Source organism: Rhinopithecus bieti, unplaced genomic scaffold (assembly GCF_001698545.2).
Source record: "Rhinopithecus bieti isolate Rb0 unplaced genomic scaffold, ASM169854v2 scaffold_1037, whole genome shotgun sequence".
NCBI lineage: Eukaryota > Metazoa > Chordata > Mammalia > Primates > Cercopithecidae > Rhinopithecus > Rhinopithecus bieti.
In genome coordinates, this window is record NW_016803268.1 from 686,126 (window position 1) to 697,835 (window position 11,710).

Sequence of the window (11,710 nt, forward strand, 5' to 3'; positions counted from 1 at the left end):
TGGTCCTGCCCTGAGATGGGGCCAGATGTGGCCGCAGTGACACAGGGTCCCGGACAGCCTGTGTGTGCTCGTCTGGCTGGTGCTGGCTCTGTGGCCCTGGCCCCTCCCTTCCACTCTCCAAGCCTCTGTCTCCTACCCAGGACAGTGGTCACGGTCATACCTACTGTAAAGACTTCCTTAGAGATTAAATAACACTTTACAGAAATAAAACTGCATGAAAATAGAGGCTTTAAAACAATTTGAGTTTGTAAATTGTTTCTCCAGTATAAAAGTCGTTGAAGCTGACATCTTTCTTGGCAAAACAGAATGGTTAGTCCTCTCAGGCGGTGAGGCTGCGTGGCCCCCGATGACCCCAGCATGCGGTGTCCGGTGAGTGTGGCCTTGAGCGACAGCAGGCTGCTGACCCTAACAACATGTAGATGCTCCATTTATGCTTGCTGTGAAATGGGACTTTCGAATTACGTTTCCAAAACATTGGGGGTTTGAAAGTGGTTTGTGAATGATAGCAGAGGCAGTGTTGTTCATAGGAAAGGAGGCTTGAACTTAATGTTTTACATTTTTAATTGACATCTGTGTTTAAGATAGAAAAGTAATCAAGTTCTGTCTTGCTGAAATGTTGTACTTGTTTTGTTTTTTTTTTCAATTTTATAACTTTATTTGATATATTTGACCATCAGCGATTAGTTCTCATCCACATGGACTGTCTGTAGATTTTTGAAAGTGGTAACAGGTACATAGGTAACCAAAGTATAGAGCTTGTTTGTTGACTCTTCATCCTCATTCCGTTTTCTGGACAGCCACACACAGATTCGGTGTGGGACATTCCTTATTCCTTTGGCCCAGACAGCTTTGTTGAGCCTGGTATCCATGCGCACATCTGGAGTTCCCATCTCCTTCATGGCAAATTTCCGAATCTCTTTGAGTGCCCGAGGGGCACGCTTCTTGAAGCCCACTCCATGGGTGCGCTTGTGAATGTTGATGGTGTATTCTCGGGTCACTACCTCGTTGATGGTGGAACGGCCCTTTTTCTTCTTGCCACCCTTCTTTGCGGGAGCCATTCTGCCGGGTCCAAGTTGGAAAGCTGAAATGTTGAACTTGTAAGGCAGGTACGATCGTGCGCCTCAGTGTCCCCGAGTGCACAGTCTGAGCAGCTGTGCCTACGGCCCGTGTCCTTGAGGGTGTGCAGGCCCATGGTGGTGGCTGGGCTGGAAGTCTGCTCAGCCAGAGCCGAGCCCCCTCTGCTTGCTGCTGGTGTGCTGGGGTCCCTGTCTGGGTGACCAGGTTGGAGGTGGGGAGGGGCAGGGCCGCTGTCTTTGTGCCGTCCTCCTGCCTCCCCCCAATCTGGCCTTGAAAGCAGAGAGAGGCTCTTCCTGGGCAGGCCTCTCTGCACCCTAGGGCATGGTGGGGGTGCAGAGTCTCCCTGGCACCCTTACCCCCTGGGGTGTTCATTGGCTGTGGGATGCCATTCCTGGTGCGCTTTCGGGGTTACTTCTGCCACGGAATGCTCCAGGGGCTCTTGGGGCTGCGGACGGCCACAGGACTCGACTTGCAGACCTGTGAGAGATGTGTAGGTGCCGATGTGAGTTCATTTCCATTTTCAACTCAGTTTTTGCTGGGATTTAGAAACAGATAACACCATGCTTCCATTATTATCAAAGACATATGCGTGATAATTATGCCAAGGTAAATAACTGCATTGTTTAGTAGAATGAGTCTTTATTTTAGAGTTCTGAGGAATTATCTGTGGCTAGGCTTCTTTAAACTGCAATAACTTACAGAAGATGCAGTGTCATTTAAGTTAGACTTGTTCATGTGAAAATGGGCACTTGTGGCTGAGTGCCCCCCCACTCCCTCCCTGCCGGGCTCTGGTTGATGGGCGGAGAGTCCCAGGGCCCGGGGGAGGGTTTGGAACGTTGGAGCTTCGCCCACCCCTGTCATCACGCAGAGGGTGTTGGGAGCTCTGGCTGTCAGCACGCTGTTTTCCCGCATGTGTACTTTTAGCTGGAATGTGTCTGTGGGTGCTGGGACCTCTGCTGACCTGTGACCTCTGCTGTCCTCTGACCTCTGCTGTCCTGGGAGGCGTGGAGAGGTCCTGCTGGGGAATTGAGAATGGCTTTTCGTTTGTTGGTTATAATATTGCGGTTATTTTATTTCTTTTGTTAACTACGGTGATTCTCATGGGGCCAGTGTTTTATTTTTTAATACCATCAATTTTTACAGCTGGCTTAAGGGAGTTTTTTCCTCTATGTTTTATATCTGAGGGTGAAAACATTTTGCTTGTATCTAGCATAAGAGTACTCAGTAAGTTCTGTTTAAATTGAAGTGAACTTTATGGATGCAAAACACCAGCGTACCTTTTCCTGTGCCTTTTCCTGTCCCGCTTGTTTCTTCCCAAATATTATTGGGTTCCTGTAGCAAATGGAGTAAGGACTCTGCGTGCTTTCACACATGTCACTGTCACTAGAAGGCCCATTTACAACTTGCTTAGATTTTGGTGGGAAGAAGATGAAAGTAGGAGGAAGGAGATAGAGGGTCCAGTGTGGCCTGAGCACCCCAGTGCCTGGCTGAGGGGGAGGCATGGGACCTGACAAGGAGACTCTGGGAGGCATCTTTTTTTTTTTTTTTTTCTCTTTTTTTTTTTTTGAGACGGAGTCTGGCTCTGTGGCCCAGGCTGGAGTGACAGTGCCGGATCTCAGCTCACTGCAAGCCCGCGCCCTCCCAGGTCATGCCATCTCTCCTGCGCCTCAGCCTTCCAAGTAGCTGACTACAGGCGGCCTGCCTCGTTCGCCCGGGCGTAGTCTTTGTATTCTATAATAGAAGCGAGGGGTTTCACTCGTATGTAGCCCAGGGGGTCTCGATCTCCTGACTTGTGATCCGCCTCGTCTCGGCGCTCCCAAAGTGCTAGGATTTACAGGCTTGAGCCACGCGCGCCCGGCCCAGGCATCTTTGTTACTGGCCATTGTATTCCTCAAGTTCTGCTGAGAATTCTAGTCTCTTTTTCCCCACTCCAGAATAAGGATCTTAATTATTTGTGTTGTCCATTGGGAAAAATGATTTGGGATATGCTTACTGTCAACAAGGGGATAGTGGTGGGTTCCAAGTGTAAACTGGCCGGGCACCATGAGACTGTGTCTGTAATCCCAGCACTCTGGGAGGCTGAGGTGGGAGGAGCGCCTGAGATCGGGAGTTCCAGACCAGCCTGGGCAATGTGGCAAGACCCTGTCTCTCCAAAAAATACAAAAATTAGCCAGGCATGGTGTGCATGCCTATCGTCCTAGCTACTCAGGAGGCTGAGGTGGGAGGTTTGCTTGAGCTCGGGAGGCAGAGGTTGTAGTGAGCTATGATCACACCACTGCACTCCAGCTCTAGGTAACAGGAGGATTAGAAGAAAAAGAAAAAAGGAAGAAATATAGACCCTCTCAACAGCAAGATGTGTAGTGCCTGGCCCAGCCAGGGCAGCCTGCTCCTCTTCAGGTGCAGTTGAGATTTCCTGCCGCTTGTGTGCAGGGATTTTGAAGGCAGTGCTGGCTGCTGGCACAGGGCTGCAAGTTTGAAAAAGAAGTAGAAAAAGGTCCCTGGGCCTCCGTGGTGGCACCAGCACGCACGAGAAGGGACGTGGTGGAGGGCACTGTTGTGGAGGCATGGCCCTGGGTGTGGACAGCCAGCGTGGGACTCAAGCCCCTGTGCTGCTGCGGAAGGTCCTGCCTCCTGCCCTGGCCACCCCTCTTTCTGCAGGCAGCTTTTATGAAAGTGCCGGTGGAGGCCGGGCAGCCTGAACGTGTTGACTTTGGCAGCAGGAGCTGCCCGGTTCTGCTTACTCTGTGGCCCAGTACATAAGGCTCTGTGTAGAACACGTGCTCACTCACATGTGGTTTCTGTCTTGCCCTGGCCATGGTTGGCCACTCCCCACCCGCTTCTGTGAAGCTTCCCATGTTCTCAGAGGGCTCTTTGCCTGGGCATGGGAAAGAGGGAAATGAGAAGCGAGGGTTCTTTGTCAATCGAAGGATGCTTTTAAAGCTTTTGGTGTTTGTTGACATTTTGCTGCTAAATGGATGATTTGTTTATTAGGAAAAATAAAACTGGGATTCTCGTTCATACCTGATGGTGTCAGCACATCAGCAGGATAGCAGCTGCTTTAGGGACCTGCATGTGTCTGGAGGGCAGAACCAGAGCAGCAAGCAGAGGGCAGAAGGGGGCCTTTGTAGCCCGGGGCAGGTGTTTCCCTCCATGGCTCTGCGGGGTTCCTGATGGCTTCAGCTCTGCGGGGTGTCTTAGTCTGTTCTGAGGGCCGAAACCGTCACTCCCACCACCCACCACCGGTGTCCATGAGTCTTTTGCTGTTTATTCTCTCCATTTCCTGGGTACAGTCAGCCTTTGTTTAAAATTTATTGTTACTTGTTTTTTGTTAGTGGGAACAAAGTTTCTAAATATCGAATCCTGGTGGCTTACTAACTACAGCTTTTGGGGATGGGCTTGGCGATGATTTTATGAGGCTTTAGGTGATGCTCAAAGGGCTGTACCCACTGGGTTGGCAGCTGTGAGGTATCTGTTCCGTGTGAAATTCTGCCCTGTAGCTGCAGCAAACCATGTTTTAAATTTAGATTGAAATTAAGAAGTGAGCTGAAAGATGCCAGTTTAGATGTGATGACATTTTGTTAAAGAAATCCTATAAAATGCCAGGATATTTTGGCCTAGTAGTACTGTATTCTAAACTTCAGTGTTATAATGGAAACTTTTAGTAACACAACAACCAGTTTTCATGTGTGTGTGTGTGTGTGTGTGTGTGTGTGTGTTCTGGTACAGACAGGATCTTGCTATGTTGCTCAGACTGGCCTGCAACTCCTGGCCTTAAGCAGTCCTCCCGCCGGTGCCTCCCAAAGCGGTGTGACTGCAGGTGTGAGCCGTGGCACCTAGCCTTTGCTGCTCTTTTGAGAAGCTGGCTGTCTTGCTCATCTCCCTCACCCCTGTATGTTTTTATGCTGTGGGCAGGGCCGTGACATACACAAGACGACCCACGGGAAACCCTGGCTGCAGCCCACGGAGAAAGAGTGGACTAAGGATGGGGAACACCTTCTCACCCCACCGCTGTTGATAGGTGGATCTTGAATAGAGTTGTGTTGGTGGCTGGGGGTGCTGGAGCCTGGGGGTGTTTGAGCTTTGTTGTAGCCCTCGTGATTTGTTCTAACACCAGGACTTGGACTGAGTCCTGCGGAGACGGGCGGAATTGCCGAGGGAAGCTGTCTTCAGGTGTGTGAGCTCGCCTCGTTTCCTCGGGTGATCAGCTTCACCTAAAAAATCTGTTTTCTGCTCTTGAAGGGGCTTGCTGGCCTGGGCCCCCAGCTTCCCTTGGCTGCTCTGGCCTCTGTGCAAGTAGCTGTTCTGAATTCTCTGCTGTGGCTGTGGCTCTTTTCAGTTTTGCTCCCAGAGGCAGGGTTGGGGCCACCTTTCCTGTATTCCTCCTGCTTTTAGAAACTGCACTCCACAGCGGCCTGTTCACTTGTATTTCCCAGTAACTCCTAAGGTCTGTGGGAGGCACATGCTGTGCTAGATACTTTCACTTATGTCCTCGTCTTTTCCTACAGAATCCCAGAAAATTGCATTTTCCTTATTTTTATTACAAGCGGAATCTAGGTCTCAAAAGATGTTTAGGAAGTAGGGTTTGAATTCAGGATTCCATGGCTGATAAGTGAAGTGAGTGAGTGAGTGAGTGAGTGAGTGAGTGAGTGAGTGAGTACAGGGATCCTGCTCCACCATGCTGAGGCCAGAGGCGGATGTATTGGTGCTGGACTCTAGGGAGGGTGGCGGGAGGTGCGAGGAGGGGCTACTGTAGCCGTGGGCACGGCTGGGACGTCTTTAATGCTCATACCGAGGGTCTGACTGTGCGTGGGGCAGTGCTCACGCTCAGCCTGGGCACCGGCTGTTACGCTCCTTCCAGATGCAGTGGGCCTGCGGCGTGCCTGAGCGGGGTGGGGGAATCTGGGCCCCACTTGCCACTGCGCTCAGGGTCAAGGTGAGGCCGTTTCTAACGGCCTGTGTACCTGTCATCCTCTTCCTCCTTTGCCCAGGCAACTGGGTGCCGCTGCTGGCCTTTCTGTGCATCAAACCTGGTGGTTTTGCCAGCTTCATGCCTCTTCGTCCTGGTCACCATGTCTGTGGTAGCTCAAGGCTGCCACTTCTCCAGAGTGGAGAACTGGGTGTCAGAGGGAACAGTGCTGGTGTGAGCCCTCTTGGAGTTTGTTGGCCAAGTATCTCTATGCATCCAGTGCTTGCCAAACAGTGTAGCCTTCTGGGGCCATGCGCAAGTCCTTCAAGCTGTCTTGGCCTCTCTTTCCCTGGCCAGTGGTCACACATGTGCAGTGGCTTCCTGTTTGAGTCTGGGACCAGCTTGAGGGCGGGGGCAGTACCACTGCATGGCAGCTGTAGCTGGGGAGTGACCATAGTGATTTTCCACGCTTCACTGTAGGTGTGTTTGTTCTTTTCTTAAAAATTAATCAGTTTGGCTTTTTGAAGTTAATGGAAGACTGAATTTTACTATGTGGACAAAGGAGTTAATTTTTCTTCTTCTTCTTCTTTCTTCTTCTTTCTTCTTTTGGGGGGAGACAGGATGTGACTCTTTCACCCAGGTGGGAGTGCAGTGGCATGATCACGGCTCATTGCAGCCTCTGCCTCCTGGGCTCAAGCCATCCTCCTGCTTCAGCCTCTCAGCCTTTCAAGTAGCTGGGATTACAGGAGCACACCACCACGCCTGGTTAATTCTGTGTGTGTGTGTGTGTGTGTGTGTGTGTGTGTGTGTGTGTTTGATAGAGACAGCGTCTCGCCCGTCTTGAGTTCAAGACTCAGGCTGGTCTTGAACTCTTGGACTCAAGCAATATGCCTGTCTCGGCCTCCCATAGTGCTTGGATTGCAGGTGTGAGCCACTTTGCCCGGCCCAGAAGAAGTTAGTTTCTTAGGTGTGTGCGGCTGTCATCCAACAGTCCTGACGAGGTGGACGTGGTTCCTTTTTGGCTTGGGGCAGGGGCCCTGCTGGCAGGAAATGCTGGGAAGGGCCCGGGAAGGCAGCTCAGTGTCGCTGGGAAGGCAGCTCAGTCTCGCTGAGGCTTCCAGGTGTTATCTCATTGTCTCTTTAAAGCTCTGGCCATATCATCTATTAGTCTTTTCTTTTTAATTTTTTTTCTTTTTCCCCATGTTCCTTATATGAAAATATGAGTCTTTTTCTGTTAGTTCTCTTCAGTCCTTTCCTTAAGATGCTGATGTTCCTTGTGTGCCTTCTTAGGTCGTTCTTTTCTGTCTGCGTGTTCTTTTCTTTTTCTTTTTGAGATGGAGTTTCAGTCTTGTTGCCCAGGCTGGAGTGCAGTGGTGCATTTCAGTTCACTGCACCCTCCACCTCCTGGGTTCAAGGGATTCTCCAGCCTCAGCCTTCCAAGTCCGTGGGATTATAGGCGCCTGCCACCATGCTCGGCTAATTTTTTTTGTTTTTAGTAGAGACAGGGTTTCACCATGTTGGCCAGGCTGGTCTCGAACTCCTGACCTCAGGTGATCTGCGCCCCCTTCCCTTGGCCTCCCAGAGTGCTGGGGTTATGGGCGCGAGCCACCGGGCCCAGCCTGATGTTCTTAATGTTGCTGATTTGTCTCCTGTTCCCTTTTCCTTTTCCTCTTCCGTATTCCACAGCTGTCCTTTCTGCTGCCTCTGGGAGGGGACCCTATCCTGGACACAAGGTTTTGTCCTGTGCTGTGGGTCATGCTTGGTGGGATCACTTATCAGCGCCAGGGAGACACTGAGGTCCATCTTCTTCTTCAAAAGTCTGTCCTCCTTCCTTCCTCCAGGCAGACACCAGCATCAGAGTCCTGGTTAACTAAAACCCTGTGTCTGATCTGCTTACCCTGTGCTTTCCTTGTCTCTTTTCTGTCCCCACCCAGACCATAAGCACTGGGAGAGCACATCTGTCTTCCTCGCTGCAGCCTCTGGTGCCTGCGTGTCTGTGTGCTGACACCAGGCATGGCCAGCGAACATGTTGTCTTGTCACGGTGCCTAGTGGCTCCTTTGCCCGTGTGTCCTTCTCAGCAGCTGCTGCTTCTCCTCTAGGACTGAATGCAGCTCTCAGAGAGCGCTGGCTGGTGTTTTGTCGCCCTCAGGAGCGTGGCCAAGGCCGTGCTGTGGGTTTCCCATGCCTGTTGTGACCTGGCGGTGAGGGTCTGTGTTTCTGTCAGTGTTGTTGGCCTGAGACATGTCTGTCCTGGAGACCAGCGTGTGTGGGCGCCAGCTCTCAGAGAGTCCCTTGCTCGCAGCACCAAACTGCTTGCTGTGTTTTTATTATTAAGACGTAGAAAACAAAGGGCATAACCAGACTTAGGACTTTGGTGATTTTTCTGGCTGAAGTTTTTTTTTTTTTTTTTTTTTTTTTTTAAGATGGAGTCTCACTCTGTCGCCCAGGCTGGAGTGCAGTTATGTGATCTTGGCTCACTGCAACCTCTGCCTTCGGGGTTCAAGCGATTCTCCCGCCTCAGCCTCCCGAGTAGCCAAGATTGCAGGCACGTGCCACCATGCCCAGTAAGTTTTTGTATTTTTAGTAGGGACGGGGCTTTACTATGTTGGCCAGACTGTTCTCGAACTCCTGACGTCAGGTGATTTGCCCGCGTTGGCCTCCCAAAGTGCTGGGATTGTTCTTGCTGGAGCTTTGCTGGAGGTGAGTTGGGATTGACTGCAGGGCATCCTTTGTGAGGAGTGCTGGGGGAAAATGTGAGGAATTTGAGCCCTGAGCACCAGGGTCTGGCTGGAAGGAGGAGCTTCGTGGACAGGCCTTGAGGACACTTTGGTGCATTTTCTGAATTGTCCCTGTGAGAACATGCCTTACCGCAGCAGTCAGGAAGGCCGATAGGAAAGTTACCTGTAAAGGTGGCATGGTGGCTCAGGCCTATAATCCCAGCACTTTGTGAGACTGAGGCGAGAGGATTGCTGCAACCCAGGAGTTCGAGACCAGCCTGGACAACATAGTGAGAACCCTGTCTCTACCAAAAAAAATAAATGAACCAGGTATGGTGGCGCGTGCCTGTAGTCACAGCTACTTGGGGAAGCTGAGGTGGGAGGATCGCCTGAGCCCAGGAGGTCGAGGCTACAGTGAGCGAAGATCATACCACTGCACTGCTGCCTGTGTGACAGAGCCAGAACTTGTCTCAAAAACAAGCCTGTGTGACTGGAGGAGCTGTTTTGCAAATACGCCTTACAGAATACAGTCATGCCCCACGTAACGGCGTTTGGTTCCACAACAGACCGCATACGTGGTACCTCCTTCCATAAGATTTTTTATTTATTTATTTATTTTGAGACAGAGTCTTGCTCTGTCGCCCAGGCTGGAGTGCAGCGGCATGATCTCCACTCACTGCAGCCTTGGCCCCACCGTGACACCAGCGTAACTGGTGCGGGCCGTTCTCCTGTGAGAGAGTGTGACAGGGTGTCGGGCTGTGGTGTGGGTCATGGCCCTGGTGGAATAGGAGAGGAGAAGTTATTAGGTGTTTCTTTTTGGAAGTCTGATTTCAGTTTTATTTAAAACTACAAACTACATTTATGGTGGTCTGTGGACATGATGTTGTCCACGAGTTCACTGTACTGTAAAGGAAAGATTGTCAACCACAAGTCAACAGTGTGATTTACTATGATTCTTTTATTGTGTGGTACATTCAGCCTCCAAGTGGCATTTGGATCCGTGATGCCTTTCATCCTCAGAATGTCTTCGTGAGGTAGGCGTGGCTGAGCACATGGTCCCCTGTGCCCGTCCCTGCCTGTTCTCCAGGCTTCACCTCTGCGCACTCGTAGGAAGGTTGAAGGCACCACTTTGTGGTGCCCAGAGTCTCTCGCCCTCAGGATCCATAGTCGTGACTGCGTCTGTCTTCTCCCGACCCAGGCATTAGCCTGATGGAGTGCTGGTAACTTTGCCAGTCAACAGTGTTTTCAAAGCCAGCTTTTCCTTCTCTTCCCTTTACCCCATAGCCTTCCAACTGATGGCTCATTTTCTGGAGGACACTAGAATAACAAGATAATATTTTGTGGCTATTAATCCTTTAAAAGCAGAGGAAATTTTTTCCTAGCAGGAGGCATAATAGGGTCGTGCCTTTTCAATGTTTTCAGTGAAGGCGATTTTTTTCATGCCCTTTGATGCCAAAGATGTGTTCCTTCCTACGCTTCCATTTTCCTTAGTCACACAGATGTTGATGTTCTCAGAGTCTTTGCTGGTGATTTAGTGCCTTGGTGAGGGTGGGTAAGAGACTAGAATGGGGCTCTACAGTAGCCCAAACTGGGCTTCCCCTCTCAGCCGCATGCTGCCTGAGGCTGGTGGGTCGAGCCACCTGTGGGCTGTGCCCATGACTATCTGTTGGTGCTGAGAGGACTCCTGGTTCTTCACCAACATGTGCCTGGCTAGCAGCTCACGTGGTGCGGCGTTGGCTCGGAGAGCTTCTTGTAGTTTGGAATTGTAGAACATGGAAGTTTGCCATGTTCTGAGTCTCTTGCATTCTTTCACCCTATTTTAGTTTTATAATCTTGCTACTTTTTGTGCCCTATAACATAAAGATGTATTTTTGTTTTGCTTTTTTGAGACAAGTCTTGCTCTGTTGACCAGTCTGGAGTGCAGTCATAGCTCACTGCAGCCTCAACTCTTGGGCTGAAACGATGCCCCTTCCTCGGCCTTCCACGTAGCTGGGACTCCAGACGCGTGTTACCACACCTGCCTAATTTTTTTATTTTTATTTTTTTAGAGGTGGGCTTGCTCCATTGCCCAGATTGGCCTCCAACTTTTGGGCTCAAGTCGTCTTCCTGCCTCAGCCTCTTGAGTAGCTGTGATTAAAGGCACATGCTGTCGTGCTCACCTCAAGAAGCGTTTTTGAAACCCCTTCTCTGGGAGCCAGCAGGGCTCCAGTCTCTGTCTGTTTGGGGGTGTCCTTTTTTTTTTTTTAAGCTGCTGCTGTTGCCCGGTCGTAGTTGAGCATGTGTCCAGTTGCTTTATCTGTGGGCTTCCCGGGGGTGCCCTCCCAGAGCATGGGGACTCGCTTACCATAAACTTCCTCGGGACTTGGGTTCCCTGCTCTGCCCTCACCTGCGTGTGCTCTGCTGCTCCCTGTCCTCAGACGAGATCCAGACAGATGAGCTTCTCCATGATCTTCCACGCGGTGCTGGTGCCAGTCAGGAGGGGCCGGTCAGGAGGGGCCAGTCAGGAGGGGAGTGGGCGGCACAGGATTGCTCACAGCATCGGCGTGGCTGGTGTCAGTGAGTGCTCATCAGATGCTTCCTGTCTGTGCCTGTCAAGCAGAAGAGAGGGAGGGGATGAGGCCCTAGAGAGTGCGGGGTCCACCTGCCAACAGGAGGTTCTCCGTAGTGTTTTACCTGAAAGCGTGAGTGGTTGATGACATGTCCATGCGCAGTGATGACAGCAGCATTCCAGGTCACCCGCCACCACCCAGCTGAGTGACGGTGGTGGTGTTGGGCACCTCCTAGGGCAGTGCCTACATGGAGCCTGGTGTTTGATGGTGGGGCTGAGGGGACTGGCCGTCCTCTAGAGCTGGAGCCCAGGCGGAAAGGAGGTCTCCACTGAAGGGCTAGGGTGTCCTGCTTTGTCGGGAGCGGTGCGGTGCTGGCCCTAATTGGGCTCCTTCCCCTGGGAGAGCCTGGAGGATCTGCAGGCCCCACCCCGCCCATCTCATCCCACGGTGCTGCCCCCCC

At 51.4% G+C, this 11,710-nt stretch overlaps 1 protein-coding gene and 1 pseudogene across 1 annotated transcript in view; one reads left to right on the top strand and one right to left on the bottom strand.

Moving 5' to 3' along the window:
* Positions 1-11,710, top strand: part of ANKRD11 (ankyrin repeat domain 11) — a 144,633-nt gene that overhangs the window by 3,169 nt on the left and 129,754 nt on the right.
* LOC108529230 (60S ribosomal protein L31 pseudogene) lies at positions 641-2,599 on the bottom strand (annotated as a pseudogene).